Raw genomic sequence first — 13,541 nt, 5'->3', positions numbered from 1 at the left:
CAAAATTCTTTAAAAACAACCGGTGAGTAAAGGCTGATTCTCTGATTACTGTGATGACTAGGTACTCTTGTACTGGACTAGGTTTTGACACGCTGTCTGAAAATGAATTAAATTGAGAAAGGTAAACTCACATTTCAAATGCTTTTGTTATTTCATACAAAGAACCAGAACTGAGCCTCCAGAATTCCCCCTTCAACATATTTACTGTTCACACAAGGCTGTATTCTGATCTTATGATTCATACTGAGTGGTATGAACATCTCTGACTGTTCTCTGGCTTTCTTTCACTTCGGTTAGTAGGTGCAAAACGTGTTTTCTCATCATCAGTTTGGCATCTAAGATTTTTACGTTAAAATGTATTACATATGTTTGTGATTTTGCCTTTTTACTCAACTTTCATTTTCATTTTCTTTCTTTCCCATAAAATTAGCCTCATAAGTGTAATTCTCAAAAATACAACTTAGTATTTCTTACAGAGAGACAATTTTGCTGGAATGAGAACATAAATGTATGCTATACTAAACATTTCATTTGTTATGCCCTGAAATACAGCATCTCACTTACTTGACTAAAATAAATCATTAGCACCGTGAGTTTATAAATAACTTGAATAACACCTTTGATATAGTACAGTCAGGTTGAATTAAAAACATTTCTACAGCTATAAAAATACACATACGCATGGTTTCTCCTGTTACAGATTGGTTATTTCACTTGATACTGAAGTCTGCACACTAGCAACTCCAACATGGGATTTTCTAACAGTTTTGTTTACCTTTAGCTCAGATTTAGTCATGAAAACACTGGTTAATAACTGCCTAGTTGTGCTTGCTCTCTAAAATCCGTAGAACATTTGCTCTCCTGTGCTATGATAACTCAAAAATAAATAGTAGTAACATTGATTAACTGGTAATGAAAGGGTGAGGCTATGCAATCTGGTGAACTGCTCATGAACACGCATCTGTACATTGCAAAAGCTTAAATTTATGTTTCTGCTTTGTTACTGAGGTCTATTTCATCTAACATAATTGTATAGCCATTTCTAGAAATTTTTCTCCAGAATTACAAGAGCTGTAATCTCCATTATTTCATTAAAAAAAACCCAAAGCCAATCCCCCCTCCCCAGTATCAAGGAAAAACAAAGATGTGAAAGCTTATCTTGATTTTTTTCTAGCCTCTTTAAAACATTAGAATTATTTTCTGTTTGGTAATAGCATGGATGAATACATTTTGAACCTACTTCTCTTCTTAAGAATGCATTTTCAACTTGTTCAGTGTAATGGCTTCCCAGTTGGAGTCTTTGTCTTGCAAGATAACAGGTATTACATAGTATATTCATCAAGATACTCCTGTTTCCCTTTTAAGAGCACTTAAAATTTTCTTTGTGATATTTCTAAAAAAGTCTATAGATTTTTGGTCACAGGAAGAAGCTTGCGAACTTTCCAATCCACTGTCCATTAGAAAATTGAGTGAGTATGAAAGCTGTAACTGTTTAGCCAAAGATAGGTCATGTTTAAATGGCATAGCGCATGGCAGTATCAAAAAAACTCAGAATCACTTGTGTGAGAATAACAGGCCATTTAAGCTCTTTGCACGTGAATCGGTCACTGCTCAGTAAGGATGGTTTGCAAGTTGTCCCATAGGCAGTGGAACTGATGAAGCATACTTTTTTTATAAATTTGTATCCTCCATCCCTACTGCTTCTCACTTAATCCTCCTAGTGAACTAGCAGTTCTCCCTGAGAGTTGAGCACACTTATAAACAACCCTGGCTTCCCTTCCCACATCCCTTAACTACCTCTTGGACAAGAGGCAGCCTATGGTGTGTCTGATTTTGGTCTATGCATGTGATAATTGGCAGGATGAGAAGCACAAACTGAATGGCCAGGGTAACAGGAGATCCCCACGATCCTTATAATGGGAAACCCAGCTAGAAGGTGAGTGGATAACTGGAGTAAATGGGAAGGCTTATAGACTGACTTGTCTGGGATCTCTTGATTTTTGACTTTAGAGGAGTTAACAGGTATTTCTGTGTCACACATCTCTATCTAGCAAGGCTTTATCTTCATATCACCCCTGTGGTAGGAAGAAAAATGCACAAATTCACAAGCACAGATTCACAAGCACCGAGAGATTCTGGGTCCAACTGTGCTGGCCAGCAGGAGCAGCAGCATAGAAGAAACCACCAAGGGCACAGCAGGTGGGAGTGCGTGTAGTAGGTGCTCAGAACCGAGGAACCTGCCAGGGGTCTCTGGCCTTCAATATCTGATTTCTCATTGATCGTTAGTGGGTAAAATGAGCCTCTGTATCACAAAACAGCTGCTCCGACTCACTCAGTGCCATCTTAAAGGCTCAGCTCCACACAACTTGCTTTGCAGCAATAATAACAATAAATATCATGGCCAGTATTAGTTTAATATAAAGTTTTAAAGGCATTGAAACTAGAGCAAAGTGTTCCAGTAATTTCAGAAGGTATGCCTCAAAAGTGCATCCTCCTAGTTTCAGGGTTCAGATGCCTGACTTTTTTTGTCTGAACTGCATGTGAGAGAGGTATCAGGGTGCATGCATCACCTCTCCAGCAGCCTGGTTCTGCAAGGGAAACCTGCCCAAACAGTAAGGGAAGCACTGTGCACCCTAGCAGGTCCCCTAGTCTGCATGACCAATGCACTGAGACACATCATGGCAAACATCTGCCTGCCTTTCGGATGTGGCTTAATTTGCTGTAGGAAGGTTTTCCCATCAGTCCTAATCTTTTCTAGGCAGCAATAATTGTGTTAGTTCAGCTTATGTCATGTCTGAGGGCACAGTTGTCTGAACTTGCTGGCGCTGCTGCCTTTATGCACCGTACTGGGCAATCAGCTCACTGATCAGCTGAGTTTTATCCATTTTATTTCTTCAACTTGGATTTTTCTTTCAGTGCTAGTGTCATTATCTCTGACTTCGTATTAGCTTGTGCATCTCTGTGCAGCTAAAATTCATGATATTCCATTTGATTTTATGAACTATTCCTGTTTTGCTGTGACATGAGTGTATATTCTTTTACAAATGGTCATCTAGGCTAATGCTGCTGTTGCTGCCTGATCAACGCAATGAATGTCGTGCTGGTATTTGGATAGTGTTGCAAAATAATGCAATTCTCACATTTTCCTTAAGTGCTAGAAATTTTCTTGGCTTATTGGCCAGCATATGTTTAGCATTTTGCATTATTTTTATAGATTCTGTTCTGATGTGAATGCACAAGGTTTGTTTCTTTGCACCCTTCATACTTCCTCGCACTATACCAGGTGACTTTGCGCCTTCAGACGTGCCCACATATACCTTGAAAGCATACTTCTGACATCCACTATATCTCTTTAATTCAGTGCTATAAGAGCACCACTTTGGCGGACTGTAACATAACCCTCATATTAAGTCAAAGACCTTAAATCGAAGAAAACTTCACAAAAATAGCACTTATGCTTTAGAGCCGTAGGGACAGAAGCAACTTAGGGCCATGTGACAAGAGACCATGGTTTTCTCTAGTGGAGACTAAAAGCTGAAAAGTGGGTGTACAAGCTACTTGCTGATGAAGTATTTGAAGGCTTTGAGCTCCGCTGCCTGGCAATCCACCTGGTAGCCTATCAGCTAGGTGAGCAAAATGACAGGAAACCAAGCAAACTGCTTCTTCATGGAAACTTTGAGAATCGGCTGATTCTGAAACCCAGGTGCGCATCTTCACAACTTCAGTAGCCTTTCATCATTTCTGAGAAGTATTTCACTTTTGAGTAATCACCTTTCTTCATCCAGAAAAGTTCCACTGGAAGATTTCTAACAAGCTTTAATCATATGAATGGCTATAACTCCAAAGAGGCCTACATGTAGGTCAGGATTTTTTAATGCATGGTTTTCTAAGATTATAAAGTAAAACCCCTTTTCTATCTCACAGAGATAGCAAAAGACTATAGACATGAGATTGAAACAGATAAACTAAAAAGAAGATTAAAAAAAAAATCACATAACATTAGTTATCATGTTAAAATGTGTTTCCAACCTACCAGCCTATCAGAGGGCTATCTACCAATTTTTTGACATGTTTAGAGTTAACTTTTTTGCCATTTTGAAGTGATATATTCATTTAAAATGGTGACCTAAATGAAATAAACACATTAATTAAAAAAAAGAAAAAGAGTAAAAAGAGGATGGAAAGTTAATTAAACTCCAAATGAAATAATACATTTCACTTGGAATAAAAATATTTCATATTAGTCCAAAAAACTTTTCTAAAAGTTTTGTTTTTCAAAAAGTCTTAATTTGAGTATTTGGTTCTTCTGGAACTATTCTCCTTTCTTCCTTCTCTGTTTTCTTTTTTTTGTTCTTCCACTGAGCAAAAAATATGAATATTCCTCCAGGTCTATTCTGAGATGACTTTTCTTTCTCTGTATATGTTCTAATCTTAACCGGAAAAGGCTGAGATCGCAGCTTTCATAAGGAAAATACTGCTAGGGAAGAATAGTAAAAAACCGTTTTTTACTATTTGAAGCCATTTTGACTGAATCAAAAACCATTGAGACAGAATAAAAAATCCCAGTAATCACAACCACTCCTTCTTCTGGTATCTGATCTCATTCTACATTGTCTTGAGGATGCTTTCTGTTTTAGTACACCTCATTTTGATAGCTCCCTCCTTTGTACACCAAAGTATTATATTAATAGGGCCGGGAAATTGTTTACAAAGAATATAATATTCACTACCATTTCCAGATGTCAGAGATTTTTCTGCTTCTCTTTCCAAACTGAAGAAGGGGTTCTGAACCTAGAGGCTTGTCTGATTCTTCCAACTATATCAGTAGATCGAATAAAAGATATTACCTTTACCTACAAATATTGTCATACTTGTATTCTTTGATTATCATTACAGTAAAATGCTACGTTAGAGAGAGAAGTTTTTCTAGATGACATTTTGGAGTGCCTCTCTCTCTCTCCATTGAGTATAGGAGAATGCAAGGGAGACTAGTCTTCTACCTTAGGCACTTCATTAAGTAAATTGAGAATAATTTGTGCAAAATCTCTGCTTAAATCTTGTTGCTTCCTTTATGCCTTACCAGGTAACCAATTTTATTCAAGTAATGCTATAAATTTCTATGTTACGTGGTCAGAATGCCAACATAGAAAAATCTACGTAGTCTAAATCAGAACATAATATAGATTTAATTTCCCTTTTTAAATACATAGCTTTCAGCCTGCAGAGTATCTTTCCATAGGAAAGACTCCATATTACTGAATTTTATCTAATAGCTCATTGTCACCAAAAGACCTGAGCGAGAACATGCCTCAGCCACGGTGAACCTGTGATCTTACACCATTGTGTTGAAGTTTCCAGGCAGATGTTCTATTCAAAAGAGGTGGAAATCAGTGAATCACTGCCAACATGCACCCTATGTGATTTGTCATAGTCACAAAAAACCCATCTTATTATGATATTTAAGAAAGACTCTCTTGAAGAACATTAAAAAAAACCCCCAAAACACTGCCCCCTCCTCCTCCATCCATCCTTCTTCCATCCTCTGAAACTGTCTCTGTGGCAATGTTGGAAAACTATCTGTTTAATCTTTCAGGGATGCTGTGTGGTTCTCCTTTCTTTCATATTACTGCCTATCTGAACGCATAGTGAATTCAAAGGAAACTGTAAAAGTAAGGCTACAGAACTCAACAGGAGAGGTGAGACAATGACACAGATAAGAGCTTCAGGTTCCCATCTTCAAAGGAGCTCAGATAACAATGGCTAGGCCATCAAGTGATGAGATGCATTTGTCTATCTGGCTCCATCTCATCTGGGATCAAAAGGCATGGAAAAACCTCAAAGATCCTTGAAAAGGGAGGGGGGACTTGGTTGAGTCAGGAGAGTGTCCACGTTCTATTAGTGAAAAAATGCTGGTGGGCTCTCTCCTCCCACATAAAAGGAGGGAGGAGGCCACTTATTTTGACTCTGAAATTGGGAATAAAACAAAATTTCCTTTTCATAAGAAGGAAAAACCTTGGTAAATAATGCATTTGGGTAATATCATTTAAAAAATAATTTTCCAGTATTGCATTCCTTCTACCAAAAAAGCAAATACTTTACTTTTCATTGCAAATATTTTCCTTATTACTGTGAAGATATTCATGTTCCAGGAGGAGGGCTCTTACAATGGCTAACATCAGTTACATCTCTCTCTTAGTCATAGCTGAGAACATAGGAGGCCATATTTTCGATCCTTCTCTAAGAATGAGCTCACTGAAGCCTGACATTTTTTGAGGGTGCATTCTTAAATGGTTTGTAGTGCCTGATAAATGTGTTACCCCGTTCATAGTAGTAAGAAGACCATCTAGACCACGTTCAGACAGAATATTTGCTTTTCCCTTGGGAGACTCCTCTGAACACAAATATTATGGTCATTAGATCCACTCGCACAGTATGCAAAGCATTTCCTGCTTTCCCATAAAAGTCTGCAGCACATATGCTAGCTGAGTGCACCAGAGCTAATGTTCATGAAAAGATATGAGCAGGACCAAAATTATTCGTACTGTAAGGAAGCCATTCGGCTCTGTTTGGACCTATAACATCTATTACAAAAACATGTAATTGGTGTTGCATTTTTCAAGCATTCAGAATTTTTTGATAGAATTTTTAGCAATTGCTCATAAATAGTAGCAAGAGATCATCCTTCCTGCTCCATCTCTTGTTTTAGCATTTCTCTGTAAGCCATCTCGGTAGGAGCTGGTAATCCTAGACTTATTCTGTTATTAATGGAAAGAAACGGGTATCTTCAGAAGACAACTCATCAAACCTCTGTTACATGTCTGGTTTTGGATGAGATGACTCAACCTCTGGAGTTGCATGTGTCTTTACCTTGACAATAGAGGAGGAGTCTTAGAAATCTCTTTCAGATATGTCAGTTAGCATCAGGTGAACCTTCTGCAACCTTCCCTCCAGTCTCAAAGAAGCCAAATAACTGTGACTAAGAACAAAAATTTTAAGCAAACCTTGTAGAGAGAAACTCCTATAGTGTGTTTGCAAAGGAAGATCTCAACCTGGTGAAGGCATGATAAACTTCATCATAAATGTTTGCAACAAGGTAAAGAAGTGTGAGACCAGGTGTAGGATAGGTTCCCTATTGCATTTCTTCAGACTGAAGTCATATGTTTATTTGCTTATTTTAGTTTTTTAGCATTATTATTAGAGGGTACAAGGCTATGAGATTAAAAGTGGTTTACTGACTTCATTGGAAAAGCTTGTTTGTCCTTCAGCAGGGAAAAGTTTTCCTGCTTGTAGATTAAAAGGCTTTACATCACAGCCTTTAATTTTAATCGGCTCATTTTGTTTCTGTGGGAACCAGGGCTTCAGAAGGAAAGGAAGGAATGGTTGGCTTGTTTCTAGATTACTAATATTTTGCTTTATTGAAAAGACTAATGACTGCCATATTTACATCTGCTGGAATTTTCTTATGATCTGTCATATTTCAGTTTGTTGGTACTTAAATTCTTCCTATGTGCGTGTGATGTTAAAGATCTGCAAATCATGACCAATGAGAAACTTTCAAATAATTGAGTATATTCAGTCTTAAGAAGAAAAGATTGCAAAAAAATATAGTCATCTACAAATAGCTAAATAGTAGCTGCAAAGAGGAAATATTGTTATGTCTACTGCATCAAGAAAAGAATAACTACCTAACATTCTTGTAGAGTATATTTAGACCAGATATGAAGAATATCAAGTATAGCATCAATTCAATGAGCTGATAGTGGAGGCTATGGGATCTCTGTCCTTGGAGGTTTTTAAGAACTGTACAGATAAACATCTGCCAGGAGCACTGAACACTTGTCGTGCATGATCTACCCCTTTGCAAGAAGAAGCAGAAAATCTTATCAGGCCCCCTGTAGCCTTATTTTCTAAGCCTACGTTCAGACTGACAAGTAAAAACTACCTATGATCATTTTCTGACAGGATGCCAGCTGGTACGCAGTGCTCTGTGTCTCTAGTTTTAAACTTTCATGCCCTCCAAAACAAGACGGCCAACTGCACGCTGCTCATGCCTGCTCACCGGCATAACTGGCCTGCGCCAATTTCCAAACCATGCTCAGAAATTATTAGAGAGTGTGCTAACTGGTGTCAGTCAAAGTCGTGCCAGGGACCCCGCTAGCACTTTGACAGTATGCAATACAAATCGTCCAGGAACATTCCCTGGAATGATCTGAGTTGCTGGTATTCATATAGCCTATGATTCTGTGATCATGTCTGGCCAACAGCATTACCAGAAATGCTCTTAAATTGCAGAATGAAAGAATAAAGCTTAATGTTCTCTACTCCTGAAAAAAATCAGTCTTTTATTACTTAATACTATCTAATGAAGATTCTCTGTAGCTCTGATTAAATTTAGACTTCTATCCTTTTTTCTCAGTAGAGGGCATCCTTAGTACAGTCACTTCAGTAGTCTGTACCCACATAGCAAAGAGTGGGAGAAAGCTTCATATTGCCTCCAAAATAGATTAAACTGAGTAAACAATTGGTGCATGTATTTATGGAAAATAGTGTTCTTGTGGAACAATTTGGGGCAGTATTCACTTGAATAGGCTTTCTCTTCTTTCTCCATAAGAGGGGAAGAAAGGGAAATAAGGACTGAAATAGCAGAAAATATTTATGAAAATTTTATACTTAACCATCTTTTGAGCAGAGAAAAAGAGCCCGTATGAGCATAGAGTTAAAACAGCATATTTAAGTCCTTTTCAGAAGAAGGAGGGGTGATTTCTCCATTTGCTTTAATTAAAGTTCTCCACAAGCTCTTTTTTCCCCCTTAGGTTTGGGAGCTTGGCAGGCTTTATGTTTTTAAAAAAAATCCAGCTTGCTCACTAGGCAAATTTTCCCATGCTTTCAAAGCTGTACTGTTTAGGCAATCAAATGTTAATCCGACCACAGTCTAGCTTTTGCTTTCTTCCCAACAGCTTGATATCTATTGCCATTAATGTTATACCCTCAGATCTAGGGTAGACAGTGATGTCGCTGTCCAGCACACAAGTGGTAATGAACTGCAGCACAAATAATGAATTGATAACATGCATATGTTCCTCACCCCCAGAGCATGTGCATGGGTAAGTCAGCTGTAAATGATTTATTCTACGTACCAAAGCTATACTAAATCAAGCCAAACAATATTGGCTTTTTTTATAAGCGTAAAGTATTTCCCACGAAGCTGGTAACTTCTGTCCATTAGCTTATAATCTATATAACCCAAATGTTTTGCTTTATAATACTCCATCAGTGGTAAGCATAAAAAAAAAAAAAAACTGAAGACAGTCTCTAGAGGACTATGTTAACTTAATAATTGGGATGGTGAGTGCGCAACTGAAATGAAGAAGGCACGTCTAGAGAAAAGGGAGAGTATAAAAGTGTAAGTCAAAATAGTTGAGATCTCTTCCTTTGAAAAGAAGTTTTTCACTGAGTCTGATCTGCTAAGAGTTACCACCATGAGCATTTTGAAAAGCAGATTGATGTATAACTTGGATCACAGCACTTAAAAGGTATTTGATCTGTATTATTCATCATCAGTAACTTTTACTGGTACCCTTAATGTTTATCTAGGATTCTGGTTATATTTAGCAGTAGGGAAAAAATATGGGAGGAAAAAATGAGGAAGTTTTAAAAAAATGCATTATTCAATTTTTTTCTAGCATTTTCATTATAAAGGAGATTTGCAGGCAAATATGATAAAAAATGCAATATTTCTTTATTAAAAGCTATATTTAAATGACAATAATTTAGCTATGATTGTTTTTGATGGTAAACTGGAAACAGCATCTAGTGATCACTACCATATGTATTTAGACTCGGGTTGGCTAGACTTGTATTCTCCCTGGGAAACTGGGTACTTCAACTGGATTGCATTTTTTAAAATTTATATCTCACTGAGAAATTTCCAACTTAGTTTCCAATCTATTTATTCACAAGAATTCTTAGGGTTTCCACTAACTGTTGCAGATGTTCTTTGCTAGTTTGGGTTCCGCAATCTTGGAACAAACTCTTGGGAGAGAAAACTCCTATTTGACAGGATCAGACTGTTAATTCACACTGAAGTCAAAAGGACTGGCTATATCATGTTGCAAACAACAGCAAGTTATCTGAACAGATAGAAACCTTTTCATTATATACAGAAATATACGTATGTATGTATATATACACAAAGATTGTCATACGGACACATGCACAAGTATATGTGAACTGGTGGAAGTAAATGTGAGAAAGTGAATGAGGGAGAGATGAGCTTAGAAAAAGTTAACAGGAAAAAAACAAGCCCCTCAGGCTTAACTCTACTCCTGTCAAAGAGCAGTAAAGGGGTTTTATTTGTTTTGTTTTGTTTTGTCTTTCACCAACGAAAATAGATGACTGAGGTTTGATCCTGTTCTCAGAGAAGTTATTGTAAAAGCTGGAGATGGAAGTGGAGCAGAAAGGGGCACTTGTTGGTGCCTGCCTGCAGAGAGGAGCTTGAGGACTCAGGGCCTAAAACAGTCGTGTGACACTGATGTCAGAGAATTTGGGCTTCTTTTCCTCATTTACGAAAAAGTGTCCATGTCTTTGGGTGCAGAAGTTAGATGAATTCAGTGATAACAAAAGACCCAGTTTCTCAGAGATTCTTAAGAGCTGCCAGATAAAATTAGGGTTTCGTGAAAGGCTGAGAGAGTGCAGACGCTCATAAATAACGATGCTGTCCTCCTTCCTTCAACAGTGCTGCAGTGGGGCTCTTCTGGCAGCAGGCACTACGTTAACGCTTTTAATATGCTTTAAAATGAGTTTAGTTTTTGAATGAAATAGTCTTGCATGTTTTGAAAGAGATTTTTTTTTTAATTGAAAACTAAAAGTTATTTTTGTTAAAACAATACTGTCATCCCTTCTTCCTCATCCAGGATGTGGAACTTTTCCCTTGGAAATTCATAGTAAACTGCACAAACCAGATAGCCTGCTAATCCCCTTGGATTCACACTGTCTCTCAGAGGTGCATCTCTGAGTGACATTTGTACCCTAGGTGCCACCTTACTCATATATGTGTGAGGGTCATCATTTGTTTATTATTGCTCTATATTGGCAGTATAGACCATATTATGTCATTCTAGCTCTTTCCCAGTGGCCAGGAGAAAGGTGGAAGAGAAAAAAGGTTATTCCATTTCTTCTCTAATCCCAATCTAATCTCCCAGTCCAAAGATAATGAAAATTTTTCCTTTTTTTAAGCATGAAAGTTTAATTTCACATTAAATAATGATAAAACGTACATCAGTGTCAGGCTGCAAAAAATAAATCCTATATGATGTTATTTTGTGCCTTAGAAAACAGGTGTTTGCACCGACCTAGGTGCCATCATGTGAGTCAGATGACTCAAAACAACTCAGTATATCTGAGTATCAGGGAAAATCTCTTTTCAGATTGGTTACTTGTTCTTATTCTGTTAGATCAAAACTATTTCACTGATCTTTTTTTTTATAGACGTAAAAATGCACGTACGAAGACAAATCACAAAACAAAAATCAAACCCAAAGCAAGCACATAACGTGTGGCTGAAGTTAACCTTCTATTTAAAAGAAAAAACAATTAGGCAATAACAATAGAAAGCTTTCCCTTACTCCAGATTTTTGCATCCTCTATGTATTTTTCTAGTTGTTTTGAGAAGGAAATCTACCTTCTAACCATCCAGTCCTAGAAGCTTCTTGGAACAGGTGTTCTGTAAGCTCCAGGGGGAACCAGCAGGCTGAAAGAGAAAAGCTCCCAATAGCCCGAGAAAATACTTCATTATTTGCATTTCTTTATTGAAATATAGTCTCTTTTATAGCCAAGGCGATACAGACAGCTGTTTCATTTATTTCAAACGCTCCCTGTTTCTGGTGTAATCATTTAGAGCTGGTAGCCGAACCTCTGAGCAGTGTCTGCTTGACTTAAGTAAGGATGAAAACCGAGAGTTTAGAGATTGATAGGAGCATTTTTGGTAGTTCTGGTTAATTACTTTCAATTTTCTTATTATTCTTTTCTTTATCTTGCAGCCAGATTGTCTTCCCTGACTGGGTGAAAAAGATAAAACAATTTGTAAAAGCCTTTTTCTAAACTAAATCTTAATGTGCAATATAATCTCTCCTTGGGTGAAGAGTTTTGTTTTTCCCTTGACCAGGCTATATCACTGCCAATTCAGTGATTCCAGAATTTGTGAGTCACATCTTGATCTTTAACGGAGCTGGGGCATGTGCATCATCATATATTGCACTTGCCTTTCCCATTGCTACTGTCAGCAAATGTTGCCAATTTCATTAGTGTGGCTAATGGTTCTGATTTACTTCTGGTTTATGTTGGCTTCAATGAAAGCAAATATAGTAACCTTTCACTTTAGGCAGTACCAATAGAACTAGATTTGTCATGCCACTGAGCAGCCAAAAGAAATACAGCTATTTCTGGGAAATAGAATTATTTACATTGTATATTCTTGTTAGTGTTACATTATCATAGCTATCTGTATATTTAACTGGCTTAAGCACAAAAGTTAGGAAAAAGAGTTGTAAAAGAAGCAGGGGGAGGTGATGGGAAAAGTGGGATAAAATACGTGAAGTACTGGAAATAACAGAGAAAAGCAATGACTGATTGATACTTACTGTAACACAATACTGGGTAAAAGAATAGTGAAGAGAAAAGCCTGACGGGTAGCATAAGAGAAGGAAATGAATGTAGTAAAATTCAGTCCCTCTATATTTCTAAAAAAAAAAGAGTGATAAACACTATAAATCGATGTATTTTGGCCAGTCCAGGTATACGAGGACCTCGTTCTCAACAAACAACCAAAGCTGGCTCTTGGGACCTATAAAAACTGCATTTAGGCCCCTCTCTTTCTTTGTCACTTCAATTTCTGGGGCTTTTGTTCCGGCTATATGTAGGTGCTTGCATTAATTAGGTATACATTCATAAAGAATTCAGTGACATTATGGATAACTGAATACAGAAAGTGACTATGAACGAAGGAATGAGTTGTAAATGTATAAGCAGTAGTATAGGAATAAGAAACAGGAAAAGCTGAGAAAGACGCTGCTGCTTTTCAGTAAGAGAAAAAGATTTTAAGAGAGACAAATATATAAAGTAGGTCAAATTTAAGAAAAGCTGAAGAACTTTGAAGAGAAATAATGGCATTTTTATGCCTATCTCTAGTAAACATTTGTCTTGGTAATGAAGAGGAATGAAGGCTGTTTTAGGCACTTAGGCTGATATTATTAGGTATGTATATTAATATTAATAGAAGATATCAAGTATTCCTCAGTGACTGCATGCCTCATTCAGTTTTTTATAAAGCTTGGTAGGCGTTCCTTGCACGGCAACTGTGGATTTTGGGAGGGCTGTTTGGACACACTGAACCCCAGATGTTCGGTAGGAAAACAGTGCCAGAAGTAAGAGAATTAGATGATGACTAAAGACTGAAATAATTTCTCTGGCATTGTTATTAGAAATGTATACCAATGAGTGGCCTACAAGGCTTCCAAGTCCACATATATTGCTAAAGGAGACCA

Source organism: Struthio camelus, chromosome 1 (genome assembly GCF_040807025.1).
Source record: "Struthio camelus isolate bStrCam1 chromosome 1, bStrCam1.hap1, whole genome shotgun sequence".
NCBI classification, from domain to species: domain Eukaryota; kingdom Metazoa; phylum Chordata; class Aves; order Struthioniformes; family Struthionidae; genus Struthio; species Struthio camelus.
Note: the sequence above shows the minus strand (reverse complement) of the source record.